The 12116-nt window shown below is 45.1% G+C and overlaps 1 pseudogene; it reads left to right on the top strand.

Moving 5' to 3' along the window:
• Positions 1-12116, top strand: part of LOC123040270 (disease resistance protein RGA5-like) — a 29111-nt pseudogene that overhangs the window by 6348 nt on the left and 10647 nt on the right.

The following is a 12116-nucleotide window of genomic DNA, read 5'->3' as shown; positions in this document are numbered from 1 at the left end:
TACCAGACCGAGAAAGAGAAAAGATAAGGAAGCGAATACATCATACGATGAGCCAAAGCGCCACATAGTTCTTTCAGGAAAAAGGGACATCGTGGGAGTGGAGGACAAGACAGACATGTCTGAAGATTATGAAAAGTTTCATGAAATTCCTCCTTCAAAGTCAAGGCTGACCCCAGCATCCTGATAAACGATGAAGATTATCCATGGTTACGGCGCAATAAGCAACTGACACAAGCGAAGAAAAAGTGAAGACTTTCTCCCGCAACTATTATGATGATACCATGCCAACTTTGTAACTGACGAGTATGATACCATTGTCCATTTTGTACATGCACATGCTATGTGGGTCAATTTATGATACCATGCCAACTTTCAACTTTTTCATAGTTCATTTGAAATGCTTTGATGTCTTATGGTTCGGCCCTCGTAATAATTAAAAATAGCAACAATAAGTATTTTGTTGTAAGTAGAAACAAAATAAAATAAATAAATCAAGAAAGAAAACAAAAAAATAAAAAAAGTGTTTTCAAATTTGAAAACTAATTGCACTAACAGAAAGTTTATAATTTTCCTAAAACTAAAAGCAAAAACAGTTAAAAAATAAAGCAAAAAACAAAAGAAAATAAATAATGCAGAAAACAAAAGAAAAAAACTGGAAAAAAATAAATATAGCAACAATAAGTAAAGAAAACAAAAAAACAAAAAAATGCCTCCTACTGGGCAATCACGGCCTGAATACGACTAGAAACCCTAATATGGGCCAGGATTCAGGCCCGCAGTAGGCCCAGAAGGCCCATCAGGCAAAGCAATAGCAAGTAGGCCCGAAAGCCTGCGGTGGAGAGGAGCTCGAGAGGGGTGCGACAGTGGGGCTTATAAACCACTCTGCGCCCCTCTCAACTAGCGAGGTGGGACTAAACTTTGGCCCCGAGGCGGGAAGCATAGGGGCCTTTGGTCCCGGTTGGTGGTACCAACCGGGACTAAAGGGTGGGCATTAGTCCCGGTTGGTGCCACCAACCGGGACCAAAGGCCGCCGGTTCCCGCCCTTTGGGCTGCCGAAAAAGAGGCCTTTGGTCCCGGTTGGTGGCACCAACCGGGACTAAAGGGTGCATTAGTCCCGGTTGGTGCCACCAACCGGGACTAAAGGGTTTGCTATATAAGCAAACACTTAGCAGTTTCCGGCCAAATCGCCCAATTCTCCCCCGACGCGCCCCTGCTCCTCGTCGTCACCGTCGCCGCCCGACGCCCCTGCTCCACCTTGCCGTCGCCACCGCCACCGACGCCGTCAGGCTGCTCGCCTGCGCCGTCGCCGTCGCCCCCTGTGAGCACAGCCTGCTCCCGCGCCCCTGCGCGGCCACCGCGCACCGCCCGCGCTCCTGCGCGGCCGCCGCGCCGCCGCCCCTGCCCTGCGCGGCCGCCGCGCGCCGCCCCGCCGTGCAATTGTTTGCATTTTTTTTGTGTGTATATGTGTTTGTATGTGTATATATATATATGTGTACGTGTTCATAGTATTTTTTTTCATAAGTGTATTTTTTTGTTCATTGCATTTTTTTCATATATATAATGTATATGTGTGTGTGCTAGCTATATATATGATGAATGGATGTGGCTATATATATATGTATGTATGAATATAATTTTCATAGCATTTTTTTTGTTTATATATGTTTTGTCATATATGTATTAATTTTTTATTTAGGTTGTTAGTAGATATCGATTTTAGGTTAGTGCATTTTAGGTTAGTGTAGAGAAGAAATTTAAAGTAAAATAAGAAAAAGGAAGAAAAGAGGAAGAAATGAAGAAGGAAGAAAGAAGAAGAAAAAGAATGAGAGGAAAAAGGAAAATAAGAAGATAAAGAAGAGGAGAGGAAGAAGAGGAGAAATAAATATAAGAGGAAAAAAGAAGAAAAAGCAGAGGAGAAGAAGAAAAAATAGAAAAAAATTTCTATTTTTTCTTCTTCTCCTCTATTCCTTTCTTCTTCTCCTCTTTTTTTTTCTTCTTCTTCCTTCTTCCTTCTTCCTCTTTTCTTCCTTTTCCTTAATTATTTTCCTTTCTCGTCGTTGTCGCGTCATTGTCGATATAACCCCCTCGAGATAACTTCGACACGAGGGGCGGTCGATATAAATACCCCCCCCCTCGGCCCGCTCGCTCGACCAAAACTCTCGAGGACACCCAAACCCTAGAGAGAAAATGATGTTGGTCTCCTACCCCCTCCCGCCGCGCCCCTACCCGACAAATTAACTCTCTCGAGGCGTTGTTGTGTCGAGGCGACCCCAAACCCTAGAGAAGCAGCGTCGAGGCCACTAGCATGATTCCTTATTGCGATTAGCTGGCTAGTTCTACGTTTGCCACTAGTTCCATCTGTACCATATATAAACATGTTGTAAATATTTGCAGAAACTATGGAGCACTACCTAGACGAAGAAACAGAAGCGATATTGAGGGACATAATCTCAAATGGAAGGGATGAAGTTGCGTCATTTCTCCTCGACACCGTTGTTGGTCTGCTAGAAGAACGGGGTGAAGAAGAGGGCTATGTTCATGATGGCTTCGGCCCATTAATGCCGGTACAAGAACAGGACTATGTTCATGATGGCTCCGGTGACACAATGGAGGAATAAGAAGGAGACCGTGCTGACTGCTCCGCTGACCGAACCGAGCCCGGCTAGGTATATATATATATATATTAGTTAAGCCTGTGCTGACTAGTTAATTGATGCTTCCATTGTTTTGGTATATGTACACATATTAATTACTCTTGTCTTTCTTCCTTATAATTTCTAGCCCTCCGGATCGAGCACAACTTCGGTAAGGAGACGAGGCCCGAAGAAAAAGTTTAGCTCGGATGAAAAGTTTGAGATCATAGAAATCGCGCCCGACGGCGAACCGATTGAACCCATCCGGACAAGGAAGGCATTTTCTTCTCAGTGCGGGGTTCTTGTTAGGGACAAGATCCCGATCAGCATCCAGCAATGGTATAAGCCTAAGGAGGAAGACGCTCCGGTGTCTTATGTCAATGATATGCAGAAAGAAGATCTTTGGACTCAGCTGAAGGCAAATTTCACCCTACCGCCAGAGGAGGATCCGGAGAAGCCAGTTAAAGAGGAATTAATCAAGTCTTGTGCTCTTAAGAAGATGGCAACCCTAATGAGGAGGTGGAGGAAAGAGCTGAACCAGTTTGTCAAAGATAAAAAGACACCAGAATTCATCGGCAAATATGAGAAGATCAAAGATCACTGGCCCGCATTTGTGGCCCACAAGACATCGGAAAAGAGTAAGAAGATGTCGGAGACAAACAAGAAAAATGTTGCGAAGAAGACGCTTCACCATCGCACGGGGTCAGGTGGCTACCTGCAAGCCCAGCCTAAGTGGTCCAAGGCTGAGAATGGTCTGCTTGAAAAAGGGATCAAACCAGAGACAATGAGATGGCCAGACCGTTGCCGGACTTGGTTCTTCGGGTCTGGCGGAACCTTGGACCCTGTAATAGGGTTTTGCCAGTGGACGGACGAGCAACTGGAATTACCAGTCAAGAACCTTCGACACTATATCGATGCAGCGCAGCGAGGGACGTTCCTTCCAAACAGGGAGAAGGACGAGCTCACAATGGCCCTTGGGAATCCTGAGCACCCTGGACGGACACGAGGCACGCCAGGCTCCATTCCGTGGAATGTTGGTTTTCCGGACGCAGGGGGTTACAAAACCCACGAGAGGAGGAAGAAACTGGAGCAGGACCAACTGCAGGCGCTGCACGAAAGGGTGATGGGGCTAGAGGATCGAGAAGAGGAACGAGAAGCAGCAGATCGCAGCAAACGACCTGCCGAAGCTTCCCCCGAAGCTAACCCGCCATCTCAGCCGAGAAGCAGCATGGCTTCCACCGAGCTGCTTCAGCCGGAGCATGTCTTGACGGCTCCTACCAGCTATCCCTTGGATGGTATCACGGAGTCTCAAAATTGCCACATGATGGCGCGATGGATGACTTTGAAGGTCAAGGCGGCTGTTGGCCAAGTTTATCCTAGTGGACCCGGCACAACTTATCACTGCCAGCCGATTCCAAAAGGATATGCTAAGGTGATGGTGGATGAAATAACGGAGGGATTTGAGGACCTCGTGCTTGACCATCCTACCGGTGAAGGGGAGACTAGGCTGGGTTCTGCTCTGAAGACTCCATGCCTATGGAAGAAGGAGCTCATCAACCTTTTGAACTGGACGCCTCTGCCTCCTCCTCCTGCTCCGGCGAGTCAGGGCACTCCACCTCCTCCACCGCCTCCTCCTCCGGCGAGTGACGATCAGGGCACGCGTGGCGGCACTCCGCCTCCTTCTCCGCCTGCGCCGGCGCTCCCGAGCAGCCAGCAGCATCCTCCTTCTCCGCCTCGCCAGCAAGGGCGGAAGAGACCCGCCGCCGCCCCGGCTGCTCCGGCGCGTGGTACTCCTTCTCCTCTGCCTCGTAAGCAAGCACAAAAGAAGACAGACGCCGCAGCCGCTCTGTCTGCTCCGGCGTCTAGCAGCACAACCAGAGGCGGGAGGCAATACAAATACGGTCCATCATCTCTCAAGCCTCTAGAGAAGTTACCGTACGAGAGGTCCGAGGAGGAAAATGATACGATTGTGCGGACCCACGTGAAGGAGTTCTTTGAAGGGGTGAAAGCAAAGAGACATCCACCTCCGGAGGAGAAGGTAGATCCGGTGAAAGCAAAGCGCACTATCAATGCCCTGAGGAAACCACCAAAGTCTCCACCGAGAACCAACTATGAGCGCATTACTGAACAGACATATCTCCAAGCCCAGCGGTCGGGAACTACTGTCAGTGCTAAAAGGTCAAAAGAACGAGCAAAGGGGAAAAAATTGCCCAGCTCGGCGAACAAGCACAGCAATCGTGCCCCCCGCTCAATGTGTCTAATGCTCTGGGGACGGTGGCCGGTTATGGCAATCTTGACGATTACCTGCCTGACGATGCACTTCCTGATTTCATGGAGATGGACGGACACAGATACGAGTACGGAAAGCCTCTCGTCAAAGATGAAAAATCTCTGACAACAATGATGTGAAGATTCCATAATTGGTACATGGAAACCTGCAGAGAGTCTGAGGGTAAGAATGCTTTGTATCTGCATATTAAAGAGGAGCACGATCTCGTTGCAAATGATCTGTTGACTGTTCCATTTGAGGAGTTCTTCGAGTTCTTCAATCAAAAGGCCCTCGATAAATTAATGGTCTTTTGCTACTGCATGTAAGTACTATTTCTGTCATTAAGTCTCTATATATAGCTCGGCTCTTTCATTGCATGTATTTATAATTAATTATCCTCAATATATTATGCAGATTGAAGATCGTCGAGTGCAAAAAACAAGAAATTTATGAAATTGGGTTCATTAACACAAATATCATAGATGTATTTCTGGTTGAAAAGAACGTCAAAGAGGTCGAGGACAACTTGCTACAACCGTTGATCAAAAATCAAAACAAAGATACCATACTCTTTCCTTACAACGGCCCGTGAGTGTTACTGTCGTGTGCATATTCGGTTTCCCTTACTACTCAAGCGATCTTATAATAATGTAATTGATGAGTTATGCATGCATGCGCAGGTACCACTATATTCTTCTAGAGATTAAGCTTGAGCGTGGACTAGTAACCGTCTTAGACTCGAGACGGAAAGGTCCCAAATCCTATGCGGACATCACAGAAATGCTCAGCAAGTAAGTTCAATCGATCATTATCGCCTCATATCGGTAACTTTTTGTTCATTTCCTGATATCTCAAGTAATAATAATAATTTTCTTTGTCTTGCAGGGTTTGGAAACAGTTCACCGCAGAAGCTCCGGGACTGCCGAAGGAGCTGACATATAAATGGCCGAAAGTAAGTACTACTGGCTAGCTAGTTGCGCGCATCTCCCGTTGATTCTATAGCTATACTTTCATCAATGCCATTTATAATGCTTCATTATCAGTTTGATTGACCTCTATTTCTTGTAAAGTGCTTGTGGCAGGAGGAAGGGAATGATTTCTGTGGATACTACGTGTACGAGTTCATCCACACCGCGACTTTGAAAAACAAGCGGGGCTACTCTCAAAGACAATATGAAGTGCGTAAGCAATAATATTCACAATTTCATTTTATTACACCATCATTTATGTTGAGTTTCATTCATATATATGTATTAATTAACCCCCTTCTTCAAATTAGACGTGGCAGATGCGGAATGAACTCCTAGAACCAGATCGCATGAAAGAAATTCAAGAGGAATTGGCGGGATTCTTTCTTGACCACGTCATCAATAAAGCCGGAGAATACCATGTGGAAATTGATTTCAAATGCTAGGGGTTTGTAATTAAGAGATCTTATACATATTGTACATGTATGTAGCCAGTAGCGTCGGATACATGATACAAAAACTTGTTGGTCGACCAATCTCTCGGAGAAGGAGAGGTCGATCGATCACTTCTCTCGGTATGCATGACGAACTTCTGTACTGAATGGTTCTCTCGATCACTTATGTATATATAATACGTAGCGTCGACCAAGCACGGACATAAGAGAGGACACTTCTCTCTATTAATTAGCTAGCTAACACAATATATGAAACACCTAAATTAACCCCCCAAAACCCCCAACCTCCCCTCCTTTCAAAAAAAAACCCAGCCACTGGAATGCTGACGCGTGGATGCCTTTTGGTCCCGGTTGGAGCCACCAACCGGGACCAAAGGTCCCCTCACTGGGCTCAGGGCACAGGGCCACGTGGAGGCACATTGGTCCCGGTTCTGGATTGAATCGGGACTAATGGGTGGAGGTATTAGTAACGGCCCATTAGTCCCGGTTCATGAACCGGGACTAAAGGCCCTTACGAACCGGGACTATTAGGTATTTTTCTACTAGTGAGGGAATCTGTATTGTTTGCAAACATTGGATTTGAGTCAAAGTGGCATAATTGATCTGCCATCAACCATTGTTCAGTTAAGGAAACTTGTGTGCCTATACATTGAAACATCGGTAAAGCTACCAGATGGGATTGGAGCCATGAAATCTCTACAGGTTCTGTCTACCATCGCTGTGAGTAACTCGCCAAACTTCTCAAAGGAACTAGGTTATCTTTCGGATATGAGGGTTCTTAAAATGTCGCTATCTGGAACATGGGACAGGAACTATGAGAAACATATGTTATCTTCTTTGTGCAAGTTGACAAAAATCAAGGAAATAAGCATTCAATCTTCCGGAGTTCCCACAAAATTCATTGTGGATTTAGGATGGACCTTCGATATTTTTTCCGGAGTTCTCACAACCTTCGATATTTTTTCGGCAACATACCTAGATTACCGGAATGGATGAACTCCTCACTCTCAGAACTGTCCACTTTAATCATCACACTAGACAAAATCCAGCAGGAAGACCTTGACACTCTCGGCAACATCCCATTTCTGCATTATCTCTGTGTTACTGTGCACAAAATCAAAAAGGCAGAAGAAAGGTTGATTATCGGTACTGATCATGCAAACTTTAAGTGCCTATCTGAGTTTCACATTCACAATGATTCATTGGGGATCATGTTTGTAGAAGGAGCTATGCCAAGGCTCCAAACCCTCGAGGTTACATTTCAGGTTCGCGAGGCGAAGGATGAATACAATAATTTTGAGGTCGGCTTGGAGAACCTCCATTCTATTAAGCTGGTCACAATTCGAATGCATTGTTCTGGTTCCAGTCTCGTTGAGGTGGAGGAAGCTGATGCTGCTATGAGGAAGACATCCTATGTGAATCCCAAACATCCGAGGGTTGACGTGATTAGATATTATGAAGATGAAATGATAGAGGACGAGGAGAAATCTCAACTCGATGAGGAAGCATTCAAAGAACAAGAGGTATTAATTATTGTCTTCTTTAGTCGCACTAAAATAAAAAGTACATGATCCAAGTTAGTGTTCCATTTTGTTACTTATTCCTAAAATGTTCCCTTTTCATCACCTTTTGGTGACTACCTAGCAAATCGGCACATGTAATGTGATTTTTCACATGTAAACTCTATATCCATCAATACATTGTTGCGTCTGATCGATTTTCAATCAACTATTATTATTACCCCTATTATAATTTGTTCTTTTTTAGGGTGAAAAGATTTATATATTGCTCAGGGTAGCAGCCTGCTCATTGCAATACTGTTCATACAGACTATCTGGACATCAGACATTTATAATAAGTTTATTTATAGAGCTTATCCAACTTCGAGAAAACACACACACACAAACACGCACATGCACGTGAAAACACAAACTTTTTTGTGTGTAACAATCTGCTAATAGAACAATGGCTGACTTAAGGAATATAACATTCTTATAACTTTTCTTTTGGGTAGATAAACTCAATGGTTTTTTTATCATAAACAAGATGATTATTGTGAAACTGAGGTTGTTAAATCACCCTTGATGATCACATGACATTCTACCATACTTGACAATCACACGATTTAAGACAAGATGACACGTTGCATGATAACTGAAGAACATGATCAATAGAAACACTATGTTTACATTGAGAAATTCGGGAGCTTTTTCTTCATTACGGTGTTGCCTTGTAAAAGAACAAACAAATGAGCTACTCAACTCCTGGTTGTCTCTGCGTGTACTTCTTTATAAATCTCTTCCTGAAGAAGATTGTTTATCTTAATTAGCTCGCAAGCAATCTTGCTTCACAAGATTACTTGACTTATTAACGAGCTTACTTTACTTCTTGTCAAGCCTGCCTTATCTTGACAAGATTACTTGACCTCTAGGCTGAGAGGAAGCATTCATGGCAAGCTGACTTGCTTCTACGTGGCAAGCTTGCTTAGCCTTCAAGCATATGCTTCAACGAGAAGCTAACTTGTCTTGCAATTTTGATTGCTTGTTGAGCCAAATGTCTGCTTGCATGAGCCATATGTCAATATCTCGGTAGTCTTCTCGCCAAAAAATTAATATCTCGGTACTCGCCACCAAACCATAGTTGTTTCATAATAACAATAATAATAGTAGTTATTGAGAGATTAGGTGTAATACTATATCAACGGATATATAGTTCATACTTCATAGTACTCTCCTAGTTTGAGAAAAATAAGCAGTCATACCAACTTGGAGTAGAAGAGCAATGCCCCTCAAGTTTGAAGGATATGGTCAAATCTCCCCTTAATTCCCCGTTCGCACATCTACCCTATCACATTTTTTGAACTTTGATAGTGCAAATTTTGATTGGCACACTCCATGAGCAAGTGATATAGTTGTTGCCATTGTAAATGAAATAGTCCTGACTACGAAAAGTAATAAGAAACATAAGATGTCAAAGGACACATTAAGTTAAGAAATCAAAGCTTATTATTTATGTTAATATTTTTTCCCAATGTAGTATACTTGATAAAAAAATACTGAACTACTCCCTCTGTAAACTAATACAATATCTTATATTAGTTTACAGAGGGACTATTTATTTGTATACTAAGCTTGTGACTGATCAATAACATGTCACCTGTTATACATGAAAGATTTATATTATAATTATTACCCCTTCTCTTGAATGCAGATCATTCCTGAGAAGATTGGACCCTGGGGAGGAAATACAGTGAGAAAACGCGACATAAAGGTGGCACCACGTTATCTAAGAAGTGTGAGAATTTGCTGTGGTGATGTTATAGATGCGTTTGCATTTTCTTACCTGGACAGAAATGAGAATCTGCATGAGACACCTCTTTGGGGTGGTGTTGGTGGGACCATCCACATGGTGAGTAATGAACTTCTCATGCACTGTGCAAGACCTTGTAAAGACAAACTAGATTAAATGTACTTTCCAAAAGGTGCGACACATGAATAACATGTCACATCCCTAGCTTCTGGCATTGCTCTAGGCTAGCTTCATGTGTGCATCATGTCTATATTTTTGAAACTTGAATTGAGGAATATTGGAAGCCTCAAAACCCTAAATAAAAGAGGGGCAAAACCCCTAGAAATCTCATTCATTGCTCCAAAAGGCTCTTCTTAAATGTTTGATAATTTTTGGTAAGGGTTCTGGTCCCAACCAAAATATTGAACATTTTTAAGGATTTATTTTTGGGACTTTGAATTTAAATCATTAGCTATTTGAATTTGAATTATATTCATATAATTAGAATATAATTTCAAATACCCCTGAAATATTTTATGAGCTTTTGGAAAAGTCCATCTAGCCAAATAAAATTATTCAGAGGAGTTTTTGGCATTGTTTGAATTTGTTTAAAATTCAAAACAGTGGCAAAACGAAATTAAATAAAACAAAACAGAAGAAAAAATAAAAGAGAGAGAGAGAAGGACTTACCTGGCCTCACCCGTGCAGCCCACCAGAACCGGCCCAGCCGGCCCAGCCCGCCACCGCTACTCCCCCCCATGTCGTCTTCCTCTTGCCAGTGGGAGCAGCTGCGTGCTCGCACGCGCGCGGCCGAGGAGGCCACCTCCTCCCTGCCTGGCTGCCTCCTCCTTCCCTGGTCCCTCCCGCGACGCCACGCAGCCCCGACCCCCTCTCACTTCTCCCTCGCTCTCTGGACCTCCCTCCCCCTCGCTCCTCTGTTTCCCCTCCCGCGACCGAACGGAGCCGCCGCCACCGACGAGAGCCACCGTGGCTACCGGCCACCCCACGGCTCACCGACGCCCCAGGAAGCTCCGCGGGTCCTCCCTCTACCTCCTCAACGAGCCACGAGGCCCCGGACGTGCCGCATCGCCGCCATCGACGTCGTCTTCTACCTCGGACCCGCCGGCCGTCTTCGTCAAATTCGTCGGCTCCGGTGCCTCCCCGAGCTCGCCGAGGCCACCACTGCACCCGCTGTGAGCTCCTGTGCTGATTTCCCCTCTTCCCGTGCCCCACCTCCCTCTCTAGCTAGCCCCACCACTTTGCCCGAGAATCTCTCGCCGCCGGCCATGGCGTGGCCGTGGCCACAGCCACCCCAGCTCGTATCCGAGGCCACGGTCGTGCTCACCGTGATCTCGGGAGTCCGTAGCACGCCCCAGCTCCTCCTGCCGTGCTCCCTAACCCCGACCCCAGGATTGCCCGAGCTGCTGCCGCCGTCAAACCTCGTCGCCAACCACTTTTCCGGCCACCCCAGCACCTGTCACCGCCACCACTAGATGCGCGCCACTGCGCGCGTTCGAATGCAACAAACCACGGCCGAAACGATGCCATGTGGCTCGTTTCCGAGCCCTCCGCCGCGTCTGGACTCGCCGGCGGCTAAACGCCGGCGACCGCTGACCCGATGACCGGCGTGGGTTGACCCCACTGCCAGGTTTGACCCCCCCCTCTCTCTCACTGACCTGCGGGCCCGCCCGGCTAATTAGGCTAGGATTAGTGTTAATTAAATATTAGTTAGTTTAATAGACACTGACAGCGGGCCCCGTAGCGGGTCAAAGCCCGAGTCAACGCGGGATTAGCCCCTGTGTCACTGACGTGTGGACCCCACACGTCAGGTTTGACCCGAGCCGGCCCCTGTTGACTTGCTGACGTCATGCCAATGTCATGCTGACGCAGTAATGTTTTCTGGATTTAATTTAATTCTGAAATTCCAGAAAATGAATATAAACTTCTAAAATTCATAGAAAATTAACCGTAACTCCAAATTAAATAATTTATATATGAAAAATTATAAGAAAAATTCAAGGAATCCATCTGTACCATTTTCATGCATGTTAGAACAACTTATAGCTGTTGTTTAGCACAAATCAAATAAAGGGCATTTAAATAATCACATATGGAGTTTGAATTTGAATCTTGTATTCAAACCAACTTCATTTAATCTGTTGCTAGTTGCATTGGCTCAAAACACATTCATTTTGCCATGTCATGATCATGCATCATATTGTGCATTGCATTGATTGTGTTCCCTTCTGTGTTGCCGGTATTTGTCCCCTCTCGATAGACGTGATACCGATGATGTGATCGTTGACACTGATGAAGACTCAATGTTATCTTCAAAAGTGCCAGGCAAGCAAAACCCCCTTGTTCATTCCGATACAATCCTACTCTCTCGCTCCTGCTCTCTTTTACCGCATTAGGACAACAACGATTCATCTGTTACTTGCTGCGGTAGCTGAACCCCTTTATCCTTTGCATGACCTGTCATTCCACAGTAAATAGATGAAAC

The sequence above is a fragment of the Triticum aestivum genome, chromosome 2B (genome assembly GCF_018294505.1).
Source record: "Triticum aestivum cultivar Chinese Spring chromosome 2B, IWGSC CS RefSeq v2.1, whole genome shotgun sequence".
NCBI classification, from domain to species: Eukaryota; Viridiplantae; Streptophyta; class Magnoliopsida; order Poales; family Poaceae; genus Triticum; species Triticum aestivum.
The sequence above is the reverse complement of the archived record's forward strand: the minus strand, read 5'-3'. Positions and strand labels throughout refer to the sequence as shown.